This window comes from Cygnus olor, chromosome 3 (assembly GCF_009769625.2).
Source record: "Cygnus olor isolate bCygOlo1 chromosome 3, bCygOlo1.pri.v2, whole genome shotgun sequence".
NCBI classification, from domain to species: Eukaryota; Metazoa; Chordata; class Aves; order Anseriformes; family Anatidae; genus Cygnus; species Cygnus olor.
Window position 1 is genome coordinate 78084083 of NC_049171.1, and position 19491 is coordinate 78103573.

Here is a 19491-nt window from a genome sequence, read left to right on the forward strand (position 1 = left end):
GTTTCGTAGCGGGCCACTTGGCATAGCAGCAGTTCGGTGCCTGCTAGGATTTGGATGCCCAGCCCAGGCATGAAGGCTCCTCGCAGAAGCTAGTTACCTAAGGGAAGGATTCAAAGCCGGCTATGCTATGGATGCAGCCAAAGCCTGATCTTGTTTGCTACTGCTGGTGCTTAATATCTGCCTCGCTTTTCCCTAATCCAGTTTACAAGCTTACAAACAGGCATTGCATTAAATGCTTATAGAATAGCTAAATAGGCTCTGAAGTGCCAGTTACTCCCAGTCCTGGAGAAACTTAAGCAAGGAGAGTTAAGCAAGGAGAGCTGAACTCATCTGCTGGTCACTGACTCACCGCCTTCCAAGGGAACGTCTCAAGAAATATGACTCCAAGTCTCTCTTTCTGGAGAGAACGGGGCCAGCTTTTCTACATGCCAGACAAGCACTCTAGCAATTTAATGTAATTACATTAAGGGGCATCCATGCCTTCCCCTGTCAGCAAAAAACGTTTTGCATGAAACGACAGAGCAGGCTCTGAAAACACCCAGAATACTGATTCTTACAGGCAAGACTGGCAAGAAATACCTTGTAAGCAAATGCCGAGTTGGTGATTGCCAAGTTGCTTAGCATTAGTAAAACAGACATGTCCAAGTACATCAAGAAGCAAAACATAAGTAACCAGAAAAACACTTTGCAAAAATTTGATTAGAAGTAATATATTTGCTGGAAGTAACGTCTGAAATTAATACAGCACAGAATTAAATTTTCCTTCTAATTCCCTTACACAGTTTAAGTAAATTACTGCCAAAGGTATGTTTCTTTCACACGTTCTAATATTCAAAGGAAAAATAGAAGCTTCCAGTACGGGAGAACAAAAAACAAACACAAGCACCACACATGCATACAAGAAGGCAATTTTAAATTCTCAAGAAATGTGGAAAAGTAATCAAAATTATAATTTGATAGCTCCTCATATGTTTAGATATAGTCTCAGGGAATATACTCAAAACATTTTGAAAGTGCCTGTTACCATAACCTGTCATCTCCAGACAAAATTAAATGCCTTTGGGCCCTACTTATCTGTAAAGTTTACCTTCAGTTATGACAAAGCACATATTTTAGTGCTTACGGGCAATATTTGAAGTACCAGAACAACTATAAAACCTGACATGACATTTTATAAACTGAGATTGGATTAGACAAAAACAATGCTTTCCCTGAAGTTTCTGGCATACATGGATACATATTCTCTGAGGGAAAGCCCGATCCAACTTTGCGGCAGCAGACTTATTTGTACAGCAAACGAGATAAACTGCAAGTTCTTGTTCAGCTTCATTTAGGATCTCTGGGCATTGTAAACTTACTCCATCGACAAGAGCCAATAGTAACAGAAAACCCCCAGGTTAGGGGGGGCAGGGCTATTCACGCAGTAGGCTTTTAAATATAGCTATGTTGGAATGCAGATCTTTGTATTTCACACTGTATTTTAAAGAAAAAAATCCAAATGGATTTGAAGATAGCTTAAAAGTAACACATTTTATCCTTCAGATCCCTGTGTTGGTTTAATATGTTACATTAATTGAATAGCAGGCAAATGCCACACAGTTTTCGATTGTAATAGTGTTTTACAATAAATGGTGAATTCTTCTGTAAGCATCTGACGTTGCACAACGTTGATCCTAAAGGTATAAAAGAACACAATACTCTTACAGCTTTGACAATTCAGGTATCCATCTCTAACAAACCATACTCTCATGCCTAGAGACTTCGACTCTAGTAATGTGTGTCTAAACTAAGTGGTTAATCTTATCACCTGTCAGGAAAGTAGAAGGAAAGTAAGCATTGCCTGCCTTCCAAAGTTGGCAAGATAACTATATGAAAAAAAACACAGAACACACAAAAAACCAACACACATCACATCCTTTGTTTTCTTTAGTTTCAACAGCCTTTTTCACCTACAGCTGAAGAGATCCTCCAACAGAGGACAGTCAGAGAAGGGCAATAATATCTGCTCACTGAAACATCTGCTCATTTAAAATAAGGCTGGATAAGAGCACATCTTCTTGGCAGAAGCTACTTCTAACAAAACCAGCTAACCCACATCTCCCCTGCATAAAGCAGCCCTACCAACCAAGCAAAAAATACTCAGCACAGCCTACCACAGACAGAAGCAAGAACGGCACTTGCTGTGAAGTGCTCAAGGACCAGAAAGCAAACCAGAGTCTCCCTCCGACTTGTGGAAGCAATTGTCACCTGGCCGCAGAAATAGCGGAGGCTAGGGGAAAGCCTCATGCACCACAAAAAACGTTATTGCAACAGGAACACTGCAGAGGAACCATTAAAAGGTTTTGCTGCTTTTACAAAAACTATTCATCGATTCTCATAATTCAGAAGGCTGCAAAATGTGTAATGGGATGGCAGGGAAGGCAGGAAAAAAAAGGAGGAGAAACGTTTAAGGGTACTGGGATTGATGGTAGGGTGAATTCTCAAATGCACCAATAACTTTGAAAGCAAGGAAGAACCATCTCTAAAAAGGAAAGCAGGGATGGAGGTCAGAAGCAGAAAACAAAAAGGTCTGTCTAGTCAGTGTTTCCTGTTGAATTTTCCACATCTGGAATAAAAATCTCACTGGTCTTTACTAGCAGCTACAGACTACAAAAATAATACATCACAAAACATCTGCAATAATTATTTAAATTCAAGAAAAATATTTAAGTCTTATCACTCGATTTTAGTTCCCACAAGGAGAGTGGAAAGAAAACCAAAAAAATGTCATTTTAAATAACATTTAAAACAGCCTTCTATTCTGAACTGATTATGTCAGTGCAAACACGTAATTCCACGATTTACATGGTAAGTACACACACAGCAGCAAGAGCATTTACACTGCTCTTTTAGCTGTACTAGATTGGGAAAAAATCCAAGAATAAATTAATCATAAATCATCATCGTTCAAAACATGTACATTGGATACCACATCACTCAGCATATGTCATAAAAAAGGCTGACAAAAAAAAGGAAGAGTCAAGGAGACATCATAAAACTTCCCCATTTCCAACTTGTTGAAAGCATCTCATTGGTATGGCCACCTCCAGGGAGGTTTCTGTCACCACTGTGTCTCTTGTATTGGTTAACAAGTGGTTTTAGGTATATATTCTGGCAGCAGCATTAATTTTAGTATTCCTGTCTCACACCTACTGCTTTCCATGCACTTTGTGACATTTGCAAAGCATTTATTTACTTGTTTTAAAAACTGACCAGCCTCTGGAAAGGGGCAAGGTAGAAGAGGCAGCCACGCAGGTCCCGAAAAGGTAGGGCACAGCTTGATGCGGATACAGTTTCTGCTCGCTGTGCTGCTCTCAAAGCTCATTGGGCTCGTTTGAGAATTACTGTGCGTATTCAGCTTCTCGCTTGACAGCTCTGCGAGATGTGAAGTCTGGACATTCAAGTAGCTTAACGCAAGCATACATACTCCGATTCAGATCCAAGAAATACAGTGGGCATTAGAGCCATTCTAAAAAATTAACCAGATAAGCCTGAATCCCTGGCTAACAATCCCACAGACCCAACAGACTTGACAGTGAGCTTTTTGGCCAGAACAGGGCCAGGAGGACAGGGGTACACAGGCATTTCATCGGTTGGGTTTTATTTAAACCATCAGTTCAACTACTAAATTAATTGGTTTGATTGATGGGAAGCAGCTGAAGGTGTGTACAGCCAAGGTAGCAGGGAAAAGCGTAATGGGAATACCACCTTCAGCAAAAGGGATTAAAAGTTCAGTTACAACATGAAACCACACATTACTCAAAACACTGCCTTCTTTCAAGCAGAAAAATATGCAATTACTCCAACAAATGTTCAGGCACAATTTAATGCCATCTCTTGTTAATTCTACAATATCAGAAGTGCCCGATGAATTAGCCTGCATTTCAAAGTCGTGTCTCTAATCCTCTTTCAATTCAAATCATCACTGCTTGTTCTTACCTCCAAGACAGGCTCTTAGAAGAACAGGGCGGGGGGGGGGAAGGGAAGAAAAGCAGCTTTTTCAGAGGGGAGAAAAGCATAGAAAGCAATGGATGTGCTATTCTACTTTAGTATTTCTGCACATGAGAAAGTCTCTTATTTTCTGGAAGTTTAGGAAACTCAAGTCGTTGTTAATTGAAAGAAAGGTGAAGGACTGAATAAGTTGGTAGAACTCATTTTACAGTGTGTGAATCCAATAACAATTATTTCAATAACCCAGGTACTTCCAATTCTCCTCCTATATATTTCTGAAGGAAGCAGTAAGCAATCCCTCAGCTGCAATACAGAAAACAGCTGGGGCGGAAAAGAGAAATGGAAGAAAATTCTGATGCCTTTCACACACATCTTGAAGTAAAGACTGCAGACAAGGAAAGCAATTAGAACTAAACACTTTTCAGCCTAATTTTGTTTTATAAATATTTAAACCTGCAAACGTAACAGAGATCAAAAGGATATACATATATTTATCAGAAATGCAAGTACATCTAAAGGCAAAACCACTCTTGCAGTCACACAGTTTGTAGTAAAGGAAACAAGGTGACTTAAGACAAAACAATGCAGAAACAGGATCCAAGAGAGCTATTCCAGGAGCGGGAGGTGAAGGGGGAAGATGCACTTGACAGGCTGAGTGCTTTGCTGGATCAGATCTGCAGGACTATGATGCAATGAAGCAACACAACATTACACCATATTTTCCTCAGCCCTAGGCAGAAGGTTATCACAGGCATAAAAGCAAACTCTAGACAGGCTGAGATGAGTGAATTAAAGTTGCTGTCTCAAATCTTTTGTATAGCATGCAAAAGCACTGTGGTTTTACTTTCTTTTTGGTTTTCTTAGGCAATAAGTGAGATTGACTTAAAATCTGAACCCTTTTAAAAAGAGGGAGAGAAGATCCATCTTTAGGTTCGGGAACTGAGCCACTACAGAACAACGGAACCATTTCCTTAAACCTCTTTCAAGATGGGCATGTTTTGAACACAAACAGATGGGAGAAATCCCTGAAGTCTGAAAAATTACTTCGTAACTCCTCTAATAAGGTAACTTTATGACAAGCTCGCATGTGACAGATGACTTCATTCAATAACTTTGCGTTTTCCCCTTTCATCCCAACATTAGGATTTACAGACAAGTCTCTGCAACTCCAGGCACATGACACAGCACATTTAGCATCACAATTAAAAATCTACACAAGTTAAACACTGATGCTAATTTAAACAAAACGAAAACCACAAGTCTAATATACTACCCACAGGAAGCGTAGCTTTAGTGTAGTCTAAAATTCTGACAGTAATTCTACCCCATAAGTGATATCCAATAATGCATTTAATCATTAGATGTTCCGTAATACAAAATTCGCACAGACGCCAATAGCATCTTTCAGTTTTGCCAGATCTAGACAAAACCGTTCATCTGAAACACTTGGGACAACTAAATTAAAGCTCAGTTCCACTATGGGACAAGCGCCTATTACAAGACAGCCAACAAGTGTGAAAGGTAGAGTCCTGCTTCAGAAGGAATAAAGACGAATCACAGTTATAAAGGATAGCTATCCTTCTTTCAAATCATTCCTGCCAATCTTTAGTACTAACATTTGTATCTGGAGTAGGTAATGTAAAGCTTTACATCTCTGCTCAACACAGAGCAAAACCATACCACGTTACACCTTTTTAAAAACATTCTGCAATGAGGTATGAGTTGGAAAAAAAGCCTTTTTTCTTCCTCCTGCTACTAAGCACGAAATCAGTTTGGGTGTGAACCTGTTACAAGAAACAGACAAAGCACTATTAATAAAATTTAAGCCATGTACAGACTCACAGCTTTAAGGCATAGACGAGGGCCCTTCAGACACAGTTTGGGCCTTGCGTGCAAACCTTCACAATTTCCACTGCATATCTAACATCTGTGGGGCCTGGGAGAACACAACCTTCAAGTGTCACACAAAGCTGGCGGTGCACGAACCTGTTGAGAGTAAAACAAGTTTTGCAGGACTGGCGGAAGGTGTTTAGGAACAGCTGGGCTCTTTACTGAAGTATCCCAAGAATCCTGTGTGCTTGAAAGCAGCGAGCTGGAAGCCAGCTTCAGCTGTAGGCACACACTGAAGTTAATCTCGCTCTAAAAGCGGCAGGAAAGCTCACCCTGGATGTTAAGGCCTAGCCAGAAGCCAGGAGCTCAAGTTAAGGCTTATTCATCCCAAATCCCTCAGAGGAGAGGTCACCAACTGCGCGCTCTCCGCTGAAATCTCACACCAGCTCCACAAAAGAAGCCTTATAATAGAAACTGACCTAAGAGGGGAAAAAACAGAACTAAAGACTGATCCAAGCATGACAGATAAACCAGGTGCAATGCAGGAAAGCTTTTGTGCTACTCTCAAAACCGTCAATAAGAAGTGCCTTGGAATTCAACAACTCAAAAGACTTTTACAGGAAATATAGATTCCACTTTAAGGTTGCTGAACAATTCTCAAACTATTAGAAAATTTTCAAAGTTTAAATTTAAATCCTTTTTGCAGGATTTTATGAGGTACCCTTTTCTAAGGATTGTTACTCCAAACAATTTTTTTTTTTAACTACCGACTTCGAAATGGAGTATTAATGTTGGCAAATGCCACAAGATGAAGTAAAAGCTATAATCTGTTTTGAAAGTAATGAATGGTATATAAAAGATAGCAGCAAAATGTCACTCCCATCTTCTGTCTCCACAATACGTAATACCCCAGTATTTTCAATAGTGAGCTCTTCTCCTTCTCACTTTGTATGCACATGCTGAAATTTGTCCGAAGTCAGAAAAAGAAAAGGATTTGAGGAGAAATCATCCTTACTTCATGTGTGTGTGTCTATATACACACAGAGACCAAAGGCACTTTCAAAATTGCAGCAGAAATCCTGAAGAATAATTTCAGCTACCATCAGAAGACAAAAGAACTTAAGTGTTCTCTGAAAAGTGAAAGAGTTGAAATTCTACTTATAGGAGAAAAGCACTAACAAAATTAAGAGATACATTAACTCAGAGAAAAAAACATGAGGAGAAACAACAAACTTTCACAAAAACTAAAGCAAATTTCAATACAGTAATATCACTTGTCTAGAAGTGAGCAATAACAGCATTTTTGAATATAGCCCATAAAACAAGAGTGTCTTCAGCTTCCTGAAAAGCACATTGTCATGTGGATTAGAAACGTGTTTAAAAATCAGGGAGTAAGGACTACACCACACTCAAGAAAGAAAACACGTTTTTATAATAAGACAGCTCCAAATAACAACTTAGTTTCAGTAGGAATAAGTTCATCAGTTAGATGCTTGTAGCAACCATCAGGCTTCATAGTGTAGGAAGACCATTGTGGTGCCGTAGCTATACTGCCATGAATGTGTGAGTTACCCAATGTAAGCACACTAACTCATTCATACACTGGTAGTCAACTAAGTACAGATACAGTCAGGTAATACAATAAGTAGCTAACAATATAATTTTTTTCCTTTAGTAAAAGCAAGCACAGCTCATGACCATAAGGAATTCATGTTTCATTAATAGGATATTACTTATTTCTCATCACTATTCAACTTATGTTCTGTATGTCAAAGCTTAGGGCAACTGACAGAATGAAAGAGCTGATGTGTTGGAAGAGTATCAAGGATTTTGGTATTGGCTATTCCACAGAATACTCAGTGAAATATGATTTGAGATAGAGATGCTTTCTTTCCTTGCATCAGTCTGAAACAGATTTTATGTATGCTCTCATACACTGCAGATGCAGTCCTCAGTTTTGCACAGTAGTAACTCCACTCACTCCTGAAATCTTACTCATCTATTCTTTTCCAATTGCTATCCAACTATATCATCATCTCTATGGGATAGCAACCTTCTTTCTGGCTAAAATGGTGGTGGTTGTCTTCATAATGGAGTGAGACTGCTCTAATTTAGCCAACACAGCAGCACTTTATCAAAGGCAATTCATCACAAAAAAACAAAAAAGGCATCAAATAATTCTAAACACTACACTGTGCAGTCAGATTGTTATGACTGTATTTTCCATTTTAATAGATCGTAGAAACTGTTTGTTCTGTTTTGTACAGAATCTCATTTTATGTAGATTTTTAAGCAGACTCATCCTTCACAAACACTTAAAACAGCTGCTCAGCCCCAACGGTTCAGACAATGGGAGATGAAGAGAACAAGTGTTAGATATTACGTGTAGATATCAAAACAGTCGCATGGTTCGCTTTCATATACTGCCTTTTTTTCCCCCCCCCCAAATAATCTGTAACTCCTCCTCATCACATGGAGGCACTTGAAGCATCAACTTCCATCAGACAGTCCTTTCACTTCAAGGCTCAACGTCAACACTCCTGAGAGCAACAGGTTATCTGTAGACACCCTATATCTCAAGCCTGAAAGCTAGATACTCCAGGGCAAAACAAATATCCAGCTTTTCAGGATATTTCTCCAGTCCTAGAACAGTTTGTTTAACTTGAATGATGCAGATGATAGAATAATAAACAAGCTATTCAAACTCAGAGGAAGCAAAGCTACATGAGTCAGAAGTTCTCAAGTATTGCCCCATCTTCCTAATGATTTGTTTTGAATAGTGCAAGGTAGAGTTGACTCTGGCTTCAAATTTTCGGCCAGCCTTGACATCCAAAGTTAGAGACACCAGATTTTAATAACCCCACAACACATACTGGTCTAATTTTTCACTCTGTTTTGTTTATATTGGAAAAAAGCACCAACACAGAGCCACAACACAGAGTAAAATTCTACATCAGAGGGGTAGTACTGAGCACAGCCATGCTTCTCATTTACTCAGACTAATAATTCAAAAGCTATTTCTAGACTCCTGGAGTGAATCTGACCTGTCAAAATCCTTTAAATTTTGACTCACATAGCTAGATTAATAGTTGAGATACAGTCTAAACAGCATATAATACAGCATCTAATACAGCAGCTTTACTATTTTTAATACTTCAGTTAGACTAGAACAGATAACAGACCTATACAAGCAGCAGCATTTTACAAGCTAAGGACAGGAGAAATCAGGCTTTGTAATCTTAGCCCACGAGGAGTTACATATATTTCAATTCACAATGCAAGTATTCCTTTGGGCAAGTCATAATCTGATTTGCCATTATCTACTACTTTGTCTAGTTTCAAAGAACTTGACAAAGATGGAATACTGAAGTCTATTTTGAATTGAACAACAGATTCAAAAGCAGTTGGAGGAAGAAGAATAAGGAAGGAAAGAAAAGGAACAGTCCATCAAAAGGGTTTTCTTGAGGGAGGGGGAAAACGCTAAAAAACTACTACTCAAATACACACAGATACAGAAGAATCCTAAAGAAAATGAAGAAAAACTTCAAAACCACCAAGTAACAATTCAAAGCCAGTATTTCTTTGACATTTAATTCCCACTACTGGATACATACCTTTCAGATAACAGCAACTTTAAAAGGTTTATTATTAAAAACCATACACCACTTGAAAACTCATTTATTTTGCACTTGCAGGAAAACATAGATAAGGGATAGAGCCATAGATTAGGTCACCTGCTCTTAAAGCGTGTGCTGTTTTGCTGATGGATATTATTCACATGTTGAGATTATGAGATTAAAGTTGAAAAAAATGAACTGCTACAGAAAATTATGAAAGATAAAATTCACTGTATCTATCTTCCACAAGCACTAAAAACAACATTCGCAAATCTAAAAGATTGGGATGGCAGGGTGGGAGACGGATGAACATCAGACCCACGTTAACTTCTCTGGCTACTAAATGCTACTTTCCAAAAGCCAAGCATCTGGTACTTTTTGTCAGCCCCAAGCAATATTGCTTGGTGACTCCAGCCTTTCCCCTCACCCCTTTCCCATTCTTTTCACTCACACATTTACACTTCCTTCCTCTAAGAGGATGAGCCAGTCCTTAAAACTGTAGTTGAATTCCCTGGTGCCCAGACTGGTGATGTGCTGCTGAACGAAGCTGCAATACAAACTGGAGTGGATTAAAGGGGTGGTTTCTTATACCTCTCATTTGAACGCTGCCAGCTCTGCTCCCCCAACCTAACATCGAAAACTGTTCTGATCCTGTATTTCACAATGCTGCTCCTTTCTTTTCTCCAAACTATTTGGCTGCTTGTGTTATAAAAAGAAGTTGCTTACTGTCAGCAATAGCTGCACCTGAAAATCCTATATACTATAATTTGGGATGGCCATGGTTCTAAAACAGTTCTAAGCACCATTCACTTATTTTCCATTTACTGCTTCAAAGCCATGCACCCAGCAGCCACCAATTTTACGATTTCTTGGGCTTGTGACGCCTTTACCATCAACACTAAAGGCAAAGCACTCAAACTAGCCATAAGCGACATGCCCAATGTCAACCATTTGTTACGATGGCACAAATTTATCATAATCTCAGCACTGTTTCTAAAGTAGTCTCCAAATCTTCTCGTGCAAGGAGAAATGGCCCTGATTAAAGCAGCTGGTACACATCTTGGACAACAGCTTCCCTTCATAAGCACAAGAATTGAGTTGTTTAAGAATACCCGTTGCACAACATTATTATTGTGTTTATTTCTGTATCAGTTGCCTTCAATACTATCAAGGGAGTTCTCTTTCTCAGTTGGAGTTGCTGAAAAGAGCAACTGGCCCATTCCTACAGATGCCAGGTATGAACAGTCAGACATAAGCAAGAACTTTCAGAGTTTTTAAATTATATTTGAGTAGGTAAAAACAATATTTAATTTGTTGAAATTCATGACTTAAAATGGGAGCAATAGGTTTTCTGTTACTGAACACCTTTCAAAGGAAATTACTTTTTAATCAGGCTATTAGTTTAAGTGTGTTTCAGATACAATAAAAACATCCTATTAAATGCACGACCAAGTGACAACTGAGAATAGCCTTGGTTCATTGGTGGGTTACAGTCAGCCTGAAACAGTACACACAGGTTTCTTTTTATTTATATATATTATTAATTTTGGACATAGGAAGGTCTTGTATTTATGTAATCAACTTAAAACAAAAGAAACTTACACACTTGCACACTGGAGTTTACACTTCACTTTGAGATGGTATGGACTCTGTCTTATGTTTCATTTTACTCCTGTGACTATGAACCAGTGCTGCTACCATTACTGAATACAAACAAGGCAATTTTGTTTTTAGATTTTCAAATATTCTTTTGCACTGTTTTTCAGAAATGTTTTAATGAACAGCAAAACTATATTTATGTGCTAATGAGATACTCTTGACAACACTGCAAGTAAGGAGCAGAATAGATTTTTTGCGCCTAGGATACGAAGTCTTATAACAATTACTCAAGCCTTGTCTAGTGAATTTAGCATTCAGAAATAATTCTCTGGCAACCCCACTTTAAGCCTTATGAATAACAAAGAGCACCTTGTACGTCTTAATGTCCTTTTATACAGGGATGCACCTATACCTTTATCTTCCCACATTAAGCTCTTCTGAGTTGATAAAGTAGTACGTTTTTTCATTCCTGTATAATTTAGACTTCTTAGCCCAGTTCTTCTACATGTTAATGGATTTTTATTACCGCCTTGCACTCCAGTAGTTTTCTGGATTAAAATGTTTTCTTTGATTTATTTTAAATCTAAGGTCAATCACTATATTCAGAAGAGTGGATAAGACTGTACCTCCAAAAAAGTTTTCATTTCAGGTGCTTAATCTTGCTTACCCTCCTCCCCAGCATAAAAATAATACACGGTACCTCTCAAACAGTTTACAGACCTAGTGACAACTCTAGGGAATAATTCTGTGCAACATCCACCAAGAGAAACCACCCACCTGATGCTGAAGGCCTCAGCCAGAACAAGGAGGGTGGGCAGGAAGAAATGAACCATATAAGAGCTGCCCCGCATGATTTATCAGCCCTCATGTGATACCAAGAGCGCTCTCTTCTGAGCAAAAGACAGTGCTTCACAGTTTTTAAACCAGATTAGTCCTTTGTGTCTACTTTAACCAGCCCAGGTTATGGTCTAGAAATGTCTGTAGTGAGAGTGGAAATAAAGGAATTTGTGAGGAAAAATGCAGAACTGACAGAAGGAGAGTTGAGAGATTTTCCTGGAATAAAAGGGCTCATATGGAATACTGTAGAGGGAAGAAAATTGTGGCAAAAAGGTGAATATAAGATACTGTTTACACATAAAGCAAAAATATATAAATCTAAGAATAAATAAGCTGTATATAGAGGTTCAATTATGGAAGAGAAATACATTTGGGGATTATTTCTACTCTTGGAAAGCAGCAGAGATCATAAGGAATGATTTCACCCAAATGAAGAGAAATCCAGAGCTCTATACCACCAGAAACAAGCTATCAAGAAAAAAGTGCTCTGAAGTCCAAAATGTATCTTAATCAAGAATATCTGTAAACTAGACAGTACATTGGTATGAATAATATATATATTCCAAATTATAGAAAATATTTGTTCTCCTAACAAACCCATTCCTTTGGAGCTGAAATAAAGTATTGATCGTTGTTTTTCGCATAACTGAGTTCTCACGTTTTTTGTCTCCTCAAAAGGAGGACTACATCCCTAACAACAACAGATTTTCTTGGAGAGCACTAGTACATGCTGTAGAGCTCTGAACTCTCTAGGAACTATACTAAAATCTTGTAACCTTTTGAGGGAAATAATGTCTTTATTGCCAAACACTAAAAGACTATATTTCTGTGGTCAGGGGCAGGGGGAAAACAGTGTAGGAAGAAGGATGTACACGAAGTGTCAGTGAACCCAAAGGAGAGAGCCCCTGGAAGACCAATACCACTATCACACTACTGATAAACCAAGGATGTTTGGTTTTCAGTTAGAGACTAACTTAAAAAATAAAGGAAACGTTTTATTATGACAAATACTACTATTTCCTGCTCTTGCGCCAGACTTCTGCAGTTTACATTTATCTATTTTCTGCATTGGTTCAGCACACAGAATGATGTGTTACAAGCACACATTGGCAATACCTATAGTTATAGCTGAAAAATAGTTCAGAAAACCCTTAAAGCTTATCGTTAAGGATATCTATTTGCAAATATCTAGAAAAGCAAACCTATTTTTGTCATATGCACAATGCCACAAAAGACTACCTATTTTAGGAAAGTAGTGAATTCAATATTCTGGTAGTAAATTTAGTTGCATTTTAACCCAAAGAATACAGGTATTTTCTAAAGAGAATATTATCCTTTACGCAAAATTTGCCCTAAATTTGCAATAAAAAAGTTTTCATGCACACAAGTAAAAAAAACCTTAAGGGTGGGCAAAAGTAAGTCACAATATACTTTTAAAACTTATAGCAGGTGCAAAGCTTTGAGATGTGATATTTGTTCTGTTCATTTTCCATGTGTCTACTGCTTAAAGGTAAAGTTTCAGACCGATTTTTCTTCCTTATAAGAACAGTAAGCAAGCAGTAAACTCCTGTAACACAACAAAAGTCTGCTGGAAACAAAATCAGATTTATTTCCATCATAAGATTCCCACTCAATAGTAAAAAAAAATCGGTTCCTTCTCGGAAGGCTTCCTTTCCAAATGCTAACACAGACTACAAGAAATCATTCTTAATGCACTTTACACTGCAGCACTGACTAATAAAACAAAAAAAGATATTCCACCTTTCCTGTTGGCCCCCATGTTATTATGATAAAGCCAAATACCACAACAGATTCATAAAAAGTTCCCGTACAACAAAAAAATTAGATGAACAGCTTTTTTGTTCACAACCAGCAAACTCTATGGAAACATTCCTTACGTAAGAAAAAATAGTTACAGGAGAGAACAAAGTGAAATAGCTGTCCTAGCAATCAATACTTCTTTTATCCTAGAAGAGACATACTACATGTCATCCATTATGAGAAATGCATTAACAAAGAAATGTAAAGTCTAATAGTCTCGGGCTGCCAAGCTTCACTGCAGCACACAAAAAAATTTTGGCTTCCTCTTACTCCTACTCATGATCTTATCAAGTTCTCATATTAGCCTTCCTATGACTCACACGCAAATAAACAATTTTTCACCTTTTAAATGTCTTTTTAATTACATTACTACTGATAAAATTTATATAAATGTAAACAAGAAAGAAGTGTTTTATCCAAATAAGATAAGGAAAATGCAAGCAACACTCTATGCCTAAAGTTTGTGTATACATACCTGTGGGTTGACAAGATTCCCATTCTGAACAATACTCTATTTAAACCAAGATTTATTAGAAGTTCGCTAGCTGTACCTCTTGGTCTAGCAATTAAGACACTGCCTGCTAAGACTTCTCTTTCATGGGCGATTAAATAGCTCCAACACCTCTGCCAGAGTTGTCTAATTTACACATAAAAAAAGATTACCTAGTAACACTCCATCTCGAGAAGGTGACTAAAGAAAAGGACTTCCAACTTTTTCTTTTAAACCCTTGGAAGAAGTCACGCTGTAGACAGTAGTCCAAATATTTGAGAGAGAAAGCTCACAGAATACTACAAAATTGTCAAACGTACAGCAACAGCTAGCTTTTCAATGCAGTTAATATAGGCTACCTCACCCACCATCTCAGCATTATGTCAAGGATTTAAGCATATCTTTACAAGAAGTTCCCAACACCGAAATCCCTATATACTCACTTTAATGTTACATTTAGGGTTTCCCCCTGATTTTTTATTTTTTAATTTTAAAAGAATAGATATTCCTATTTTTTGCAAAACAATTCTAAGGCTTCAGAATGAAGACACAACAGCAATGTACTGCAACATGACTCGTATCTTTCCCAGGCATTAACTGAAGAGCAAGAGCTGAATTAAATTTAAGCCAGCATAAATGTGGACATGAATAAACGGTAGTTTTCCCTCTTAATTCCAAATACTCTGTTTTGGGCAGAATTCACGGCAGTGTCTCCCCAGTGACCTGGGGAAGAACCATCCCCAGAATTTGCATCCTACCACTTGGCCACGGGCCGTCCTCCACACGAGACACCAGTTGGCAAGAGGCGTCTGCTCCGAGCTGCCAGCACTGTCTCTCTGCCAAGAAGCCATTACGCGGCACGCTTGGGCTGCCACAAGTCACACCAGCAGCCATACATTTTCTGAGGACCAACAGTCACTGGGCAAACTTCACCAGAGAACACACGATAATCAACTGGTATTAGTTATTCTAACAGCGAAGACCTGGATAAGAGTCTGAAGATGGAAACCAAGGGCAAAAAACAAGAAAAAGGATGGCAGAGACTGAGGGAACTGAAAGGTTTCTTGCAGGAAGAAAGCAACTTACAACTGATTACTGCTTTTAAAGGTATTTTTAAGGAATAAGTACTACAGAGCATGGTGCTCTTCTCCAGCCATATTTACTGCAGTCTTGAGAAGAATCAGCATTTCCTCCACTTAGCCTACTCGGACAAAATGCATCCGCGTTTTGATGACATTTAATTGCTAAAAAACAGAAGTGCCAGCCAACACTTCCCCGTGTGCATCTGCTGAGCACTCAGTCCTCTTTTTGTTAGGCTGGTCATGACAAACATAGCTTTAGCCTCACCTCTTATAAGTTAATCTTATCAGCCATGATTTGTTAGAAAAATATACTCCTTAGTTGCAAGCAATGCAAAATCCCTCAAAACCAGACAAGCTTTCAGCCATGTATCATGGCCTACTGACATAGATGTTGGCAAACAAAATTAAAGATATCTTATTAAATAGCATAGAAGCAGAAAGACTAAAAGCCAGCTTTTTCCATCTATCTTGCACTGCACGGCAGAGGGCTGTGGTGTTCTTACCCGAAATAAGCAGCAGGTATCACTGCCAGAGATGTAATAGGAGATTTTTCTTAAGTCTGAGACACATCTAAGGTCATAACTGGGACGCAGCTCCTCTGAATACTTAAATACAAAACAACAATGCTAGTTTTCCAGTTAGGCTTATAGGCAGCCGTATTCTCATTTTTAATGGGAAAAACTATCCCAGAATGAGTGTTGGAGTATGTGATAACAACGGCAAGCACACTTGTCAAACATCCAAAATGATTATTTTGGAAACAAATAGACATGTGCAATCTAATTTCACTTAGCAAGTGCTAAAAGCCAAACAATGTGGTACTAAATTAGTTCATGCTGACAACGAAAGGAAATTCCCAATTACTCTAAGGATTACTTTTCTGAAGCCAACCTTTCCTAATAAAGGCAAAACTCCTATACTTGCATAAAAACACTTGATAAAAAGATTAAAACTCTATGGAATTGAGTTTCTGAACTTTAGAGAAAGTTACTACAGAGATAAACCTTGCATTACAGCACTTCGTTTAGTACTGTAAAAAAGCTATAGAGCCATTAGAAAAATACTGTTTTGTGTGACTTAATTAGTGCTTCACAATAATTAATGATTTGGAGGGGGGGGCAGGGGAGGAGAGCCTCATTTTCAGCTACCTTGGTTACCCGAAATGCTGTAGAATTAAGAGAGAGAGTGCTGTGCTACAAATACACATGCAGTCATGTCAAGGAAAGGAAGAAGTCATGTAACAGTCAAGACTGGAAAGTCCCAAATAATGGAAAGAAAAGATTAAAAAGTCCACAAAAACCTCTTCAGCATTACATACACTGAGACAAAAAAATAACCAGAAGTCAATTAAGACAGCTCCTCCCCATCTTAAATAGGCAGACCACCAAAACCCCACCTTCCTTTCTTCCTCCACCCCCAAGTTTATCTGTACAAAACTAGGAGCCCTTACCAAACTTTGGCTGTTTGAGTAGCATTCAGTAAGTTTGGAGTCTGAAAAGACTAAATTTTTTGTATGATGCAATAAACCAAATTTCAGGTTAGGCTTCTTTTTCTTATTAAATTTCATCTAAGGAATAAAGCCTATAGAGATTTGCTACAGCTGGGCTCTTGATGAAGTCGTCCAGGAAAGAGGCAGAGGTAAAGGCAGATTGATAATTATTATACTTAAAAATTAAAAGCTAATACTGAGAACTGGGGGGGAGGGAGGAGGAATCAAAATCAAAGCAACTGTAGTACATGCTTACACACCAAAAAACATTAAATGATCCTTATTAGTGTCAACACAGTTAAGATACTTTAAGCCTGATAATTAGAGAAAGGGGGAAAAATATATATATTTCAAGTACCCTTTATATTAGGCCTACTTGGTATGAGCTTATCTTCAACTTTATATAAAGCCATTCCAAAACCTACTCTACAAACAGATTTTAAGTAATTTATCATGTAAAAAGCAGGTCCTCATCATAGAACTCCTTTCAGAGATGCACGTTGTTAGAAGTCTGTCCTCGTTAACCAGTAAAGGGATTTTGAGCACTTAAGATCCATCTAATTGCTGAAGCAATCCTAAAGATTAGTACTATGGTATTTCTAATAACTTTGTCTGCAGAGTTGCTTTGGGGAAAGCCTGATCTCTGTCATATCTTCAGAGTAGTTCAAAATCATCGTAATTAAGGGGGACAGAAAAAAAACCAGGCAATACCATGCATTCTTAGAAGGCACAGACTCAATATAAATAATTTGCAAGTTAACCCTAGCAATTTATGAGCATGCATATAAAGTCAGACATTAATTTCCAGTTCAAAATGCTGAACAACAGTTTAATAAACCATTTTAACTCCAGGAAGAAATTAAAAACAGTATGTATCTACAAAGGTAGAAAGTATCTTAAATGTATGAGCATGTTTCTACAAAGGAGCTCTGGAATATTACAATCCTTGCTACAGGCCTCAGTACAGATCAAAAATAAACTCCCGAGACGCCACTTCTATTCTCCTGCAAGCACAAGTGAACACAGCTGCAGGTGAGAAGGTATTTCTTTCTCTATATGCATTTCTAGAAACATCTTTGCAAGAAGCTAGAGTTCCCAGCGAGACATTTCACACCAGCTAACCTCGCCACCAAGTCTTCTAAAGTAACAGCAGCCTTTTCCTGTTTAAGCTGAGGGAGGAAGTTTTGTCTCAAATTATCAGTCATGTTCTGAACAAATGTTTTTATAGCCAGGAATCCAAACCACTGTAGATTTCTCATCTTCAAAAGATACAAACTTCAGTGATATTTTTAACATTATTCCTACCTATTCCCAACAAAAGAACAGCAAGAGGTGAGATACAGTAGTTTTTCCAAGCGTACTCTTGCTCAATCGAAATATCTAAGCATATTTTGATTGATGTTAGTCTCGTGCTCAGCTAGGCCTACTAGGTCATACTACAGTATTTCCTCTAAACGTCTTTCTAAAATCACAGCAGGCTGCAAGGAACAGGAGTATCACCGAAAATAGACAGGGTCTAAGGGCAGGCTCTCAGGGTACCTCTTGGTTTCCTTTCTGAGGGTCAGACATTAGAAAGTTGTCATCTACAGATAATCTTTCAGGAGTTATTTGAATGCAAATTTACAGTGAAGCATTCCTGTTTAAACCCCAATAATTCTTGCTCACAACTTCCCCAAATCACTAGAGGAATACAAGTTTACTTACTTGAAAGATTTTGCTATTAGTCATCTGGGAAACTATGCAACCTACAAAAAATCTGGCCGCTAACTGGCTGCAAAGCAGTTACAAAAACAAATGACGGAGCTTTAGATTAGAGACCTTTTTGCAGTACCCTTGAAGAAAACCCTTGTGGTCCGCTGTCCGGATCGAGCAGATGTTCAGAGGGATGCTACACCTGCTCCCAGAGCCTGGAGGAAGTGCAGTATCTGAGCAACCCTCCCAAAGCCAGCAAGCAGGAAACGAGGGCAGAACCCATTTCTTCCCAGCATAAGGAACCATTAACCCTTTCCTTTAGGGGGTTGGTTACTAACGGGGGTCTTCAAAGCCACTCAGATCTGTTAGAGATTCACTGGAGTTGGGAGGCAGTATCAAGGAGTTTGCAGAACACAGGCACTGTTACACCCGATGCGGAGAGCAACGAGGGAACCTGTCAACAGAGGGAAGAGCGGACTGTGCATGTGCTCCACGTACAGCTGCCAGGCTTCTTCTGCAGGAGGACAGAGAGGAAGGGATAAGGCAACTAAGGAGGAGAGTTAAATGCTGTAGAAAATAAAGTACAACATAAGCAGGTAGGAAAGAGAGGCATTAATGCAACAGCAAGTTGCAGTACACAGCACCAGCTGCAATCTCCCAGTTAAAAGTCACCGGCCTCACAGCACCCAACCAAAACAAACCAAAAAAGCTGCTCGGCTCTATTTCCACCCGGACTATCCAGGCCTAGCTCCTGGATAGAGGAACCCACAGGAAAATAGATAGAGGAACCCAGAGGAAAGTTTTCAAAGCTTATCACTCAGAAGATATTAGCACAGAACGGAAAGCACAGCATCTGACTTCGGAGACGGAGATCGAAATGTAATTGTCAAAACAATTTTGAGAAAAGGGCAGATCTGTGCCCGGCTGTCTCTGCTGTTTATTAGTTGAAGACAAAGTGCAGTTCTGCAACGGCAGAAACAAGCTAAGTTATGCAAAACTCATCTGGCTAGCATAGCGTTAGACAAAGAAAATGTTGATACAAAT

At 38.6% G+C, this 19491-nt stretch overlaps 1 protein-coding gene across 1 annotated transcript in view; it reads right to left on the reverse strand.

Moving 5' to 3' along the window:
* Nucleotides 1-19491, reverse strand: part of GALNT2 (polypeptide N-acetylgalactosaminyltransferase 2) — a 92963-nt gene that overhangs the window by 47755 nt on the left and 25717 nt on the right. The gene's annotated exons all lie outside the window — the stretch shown is intronic.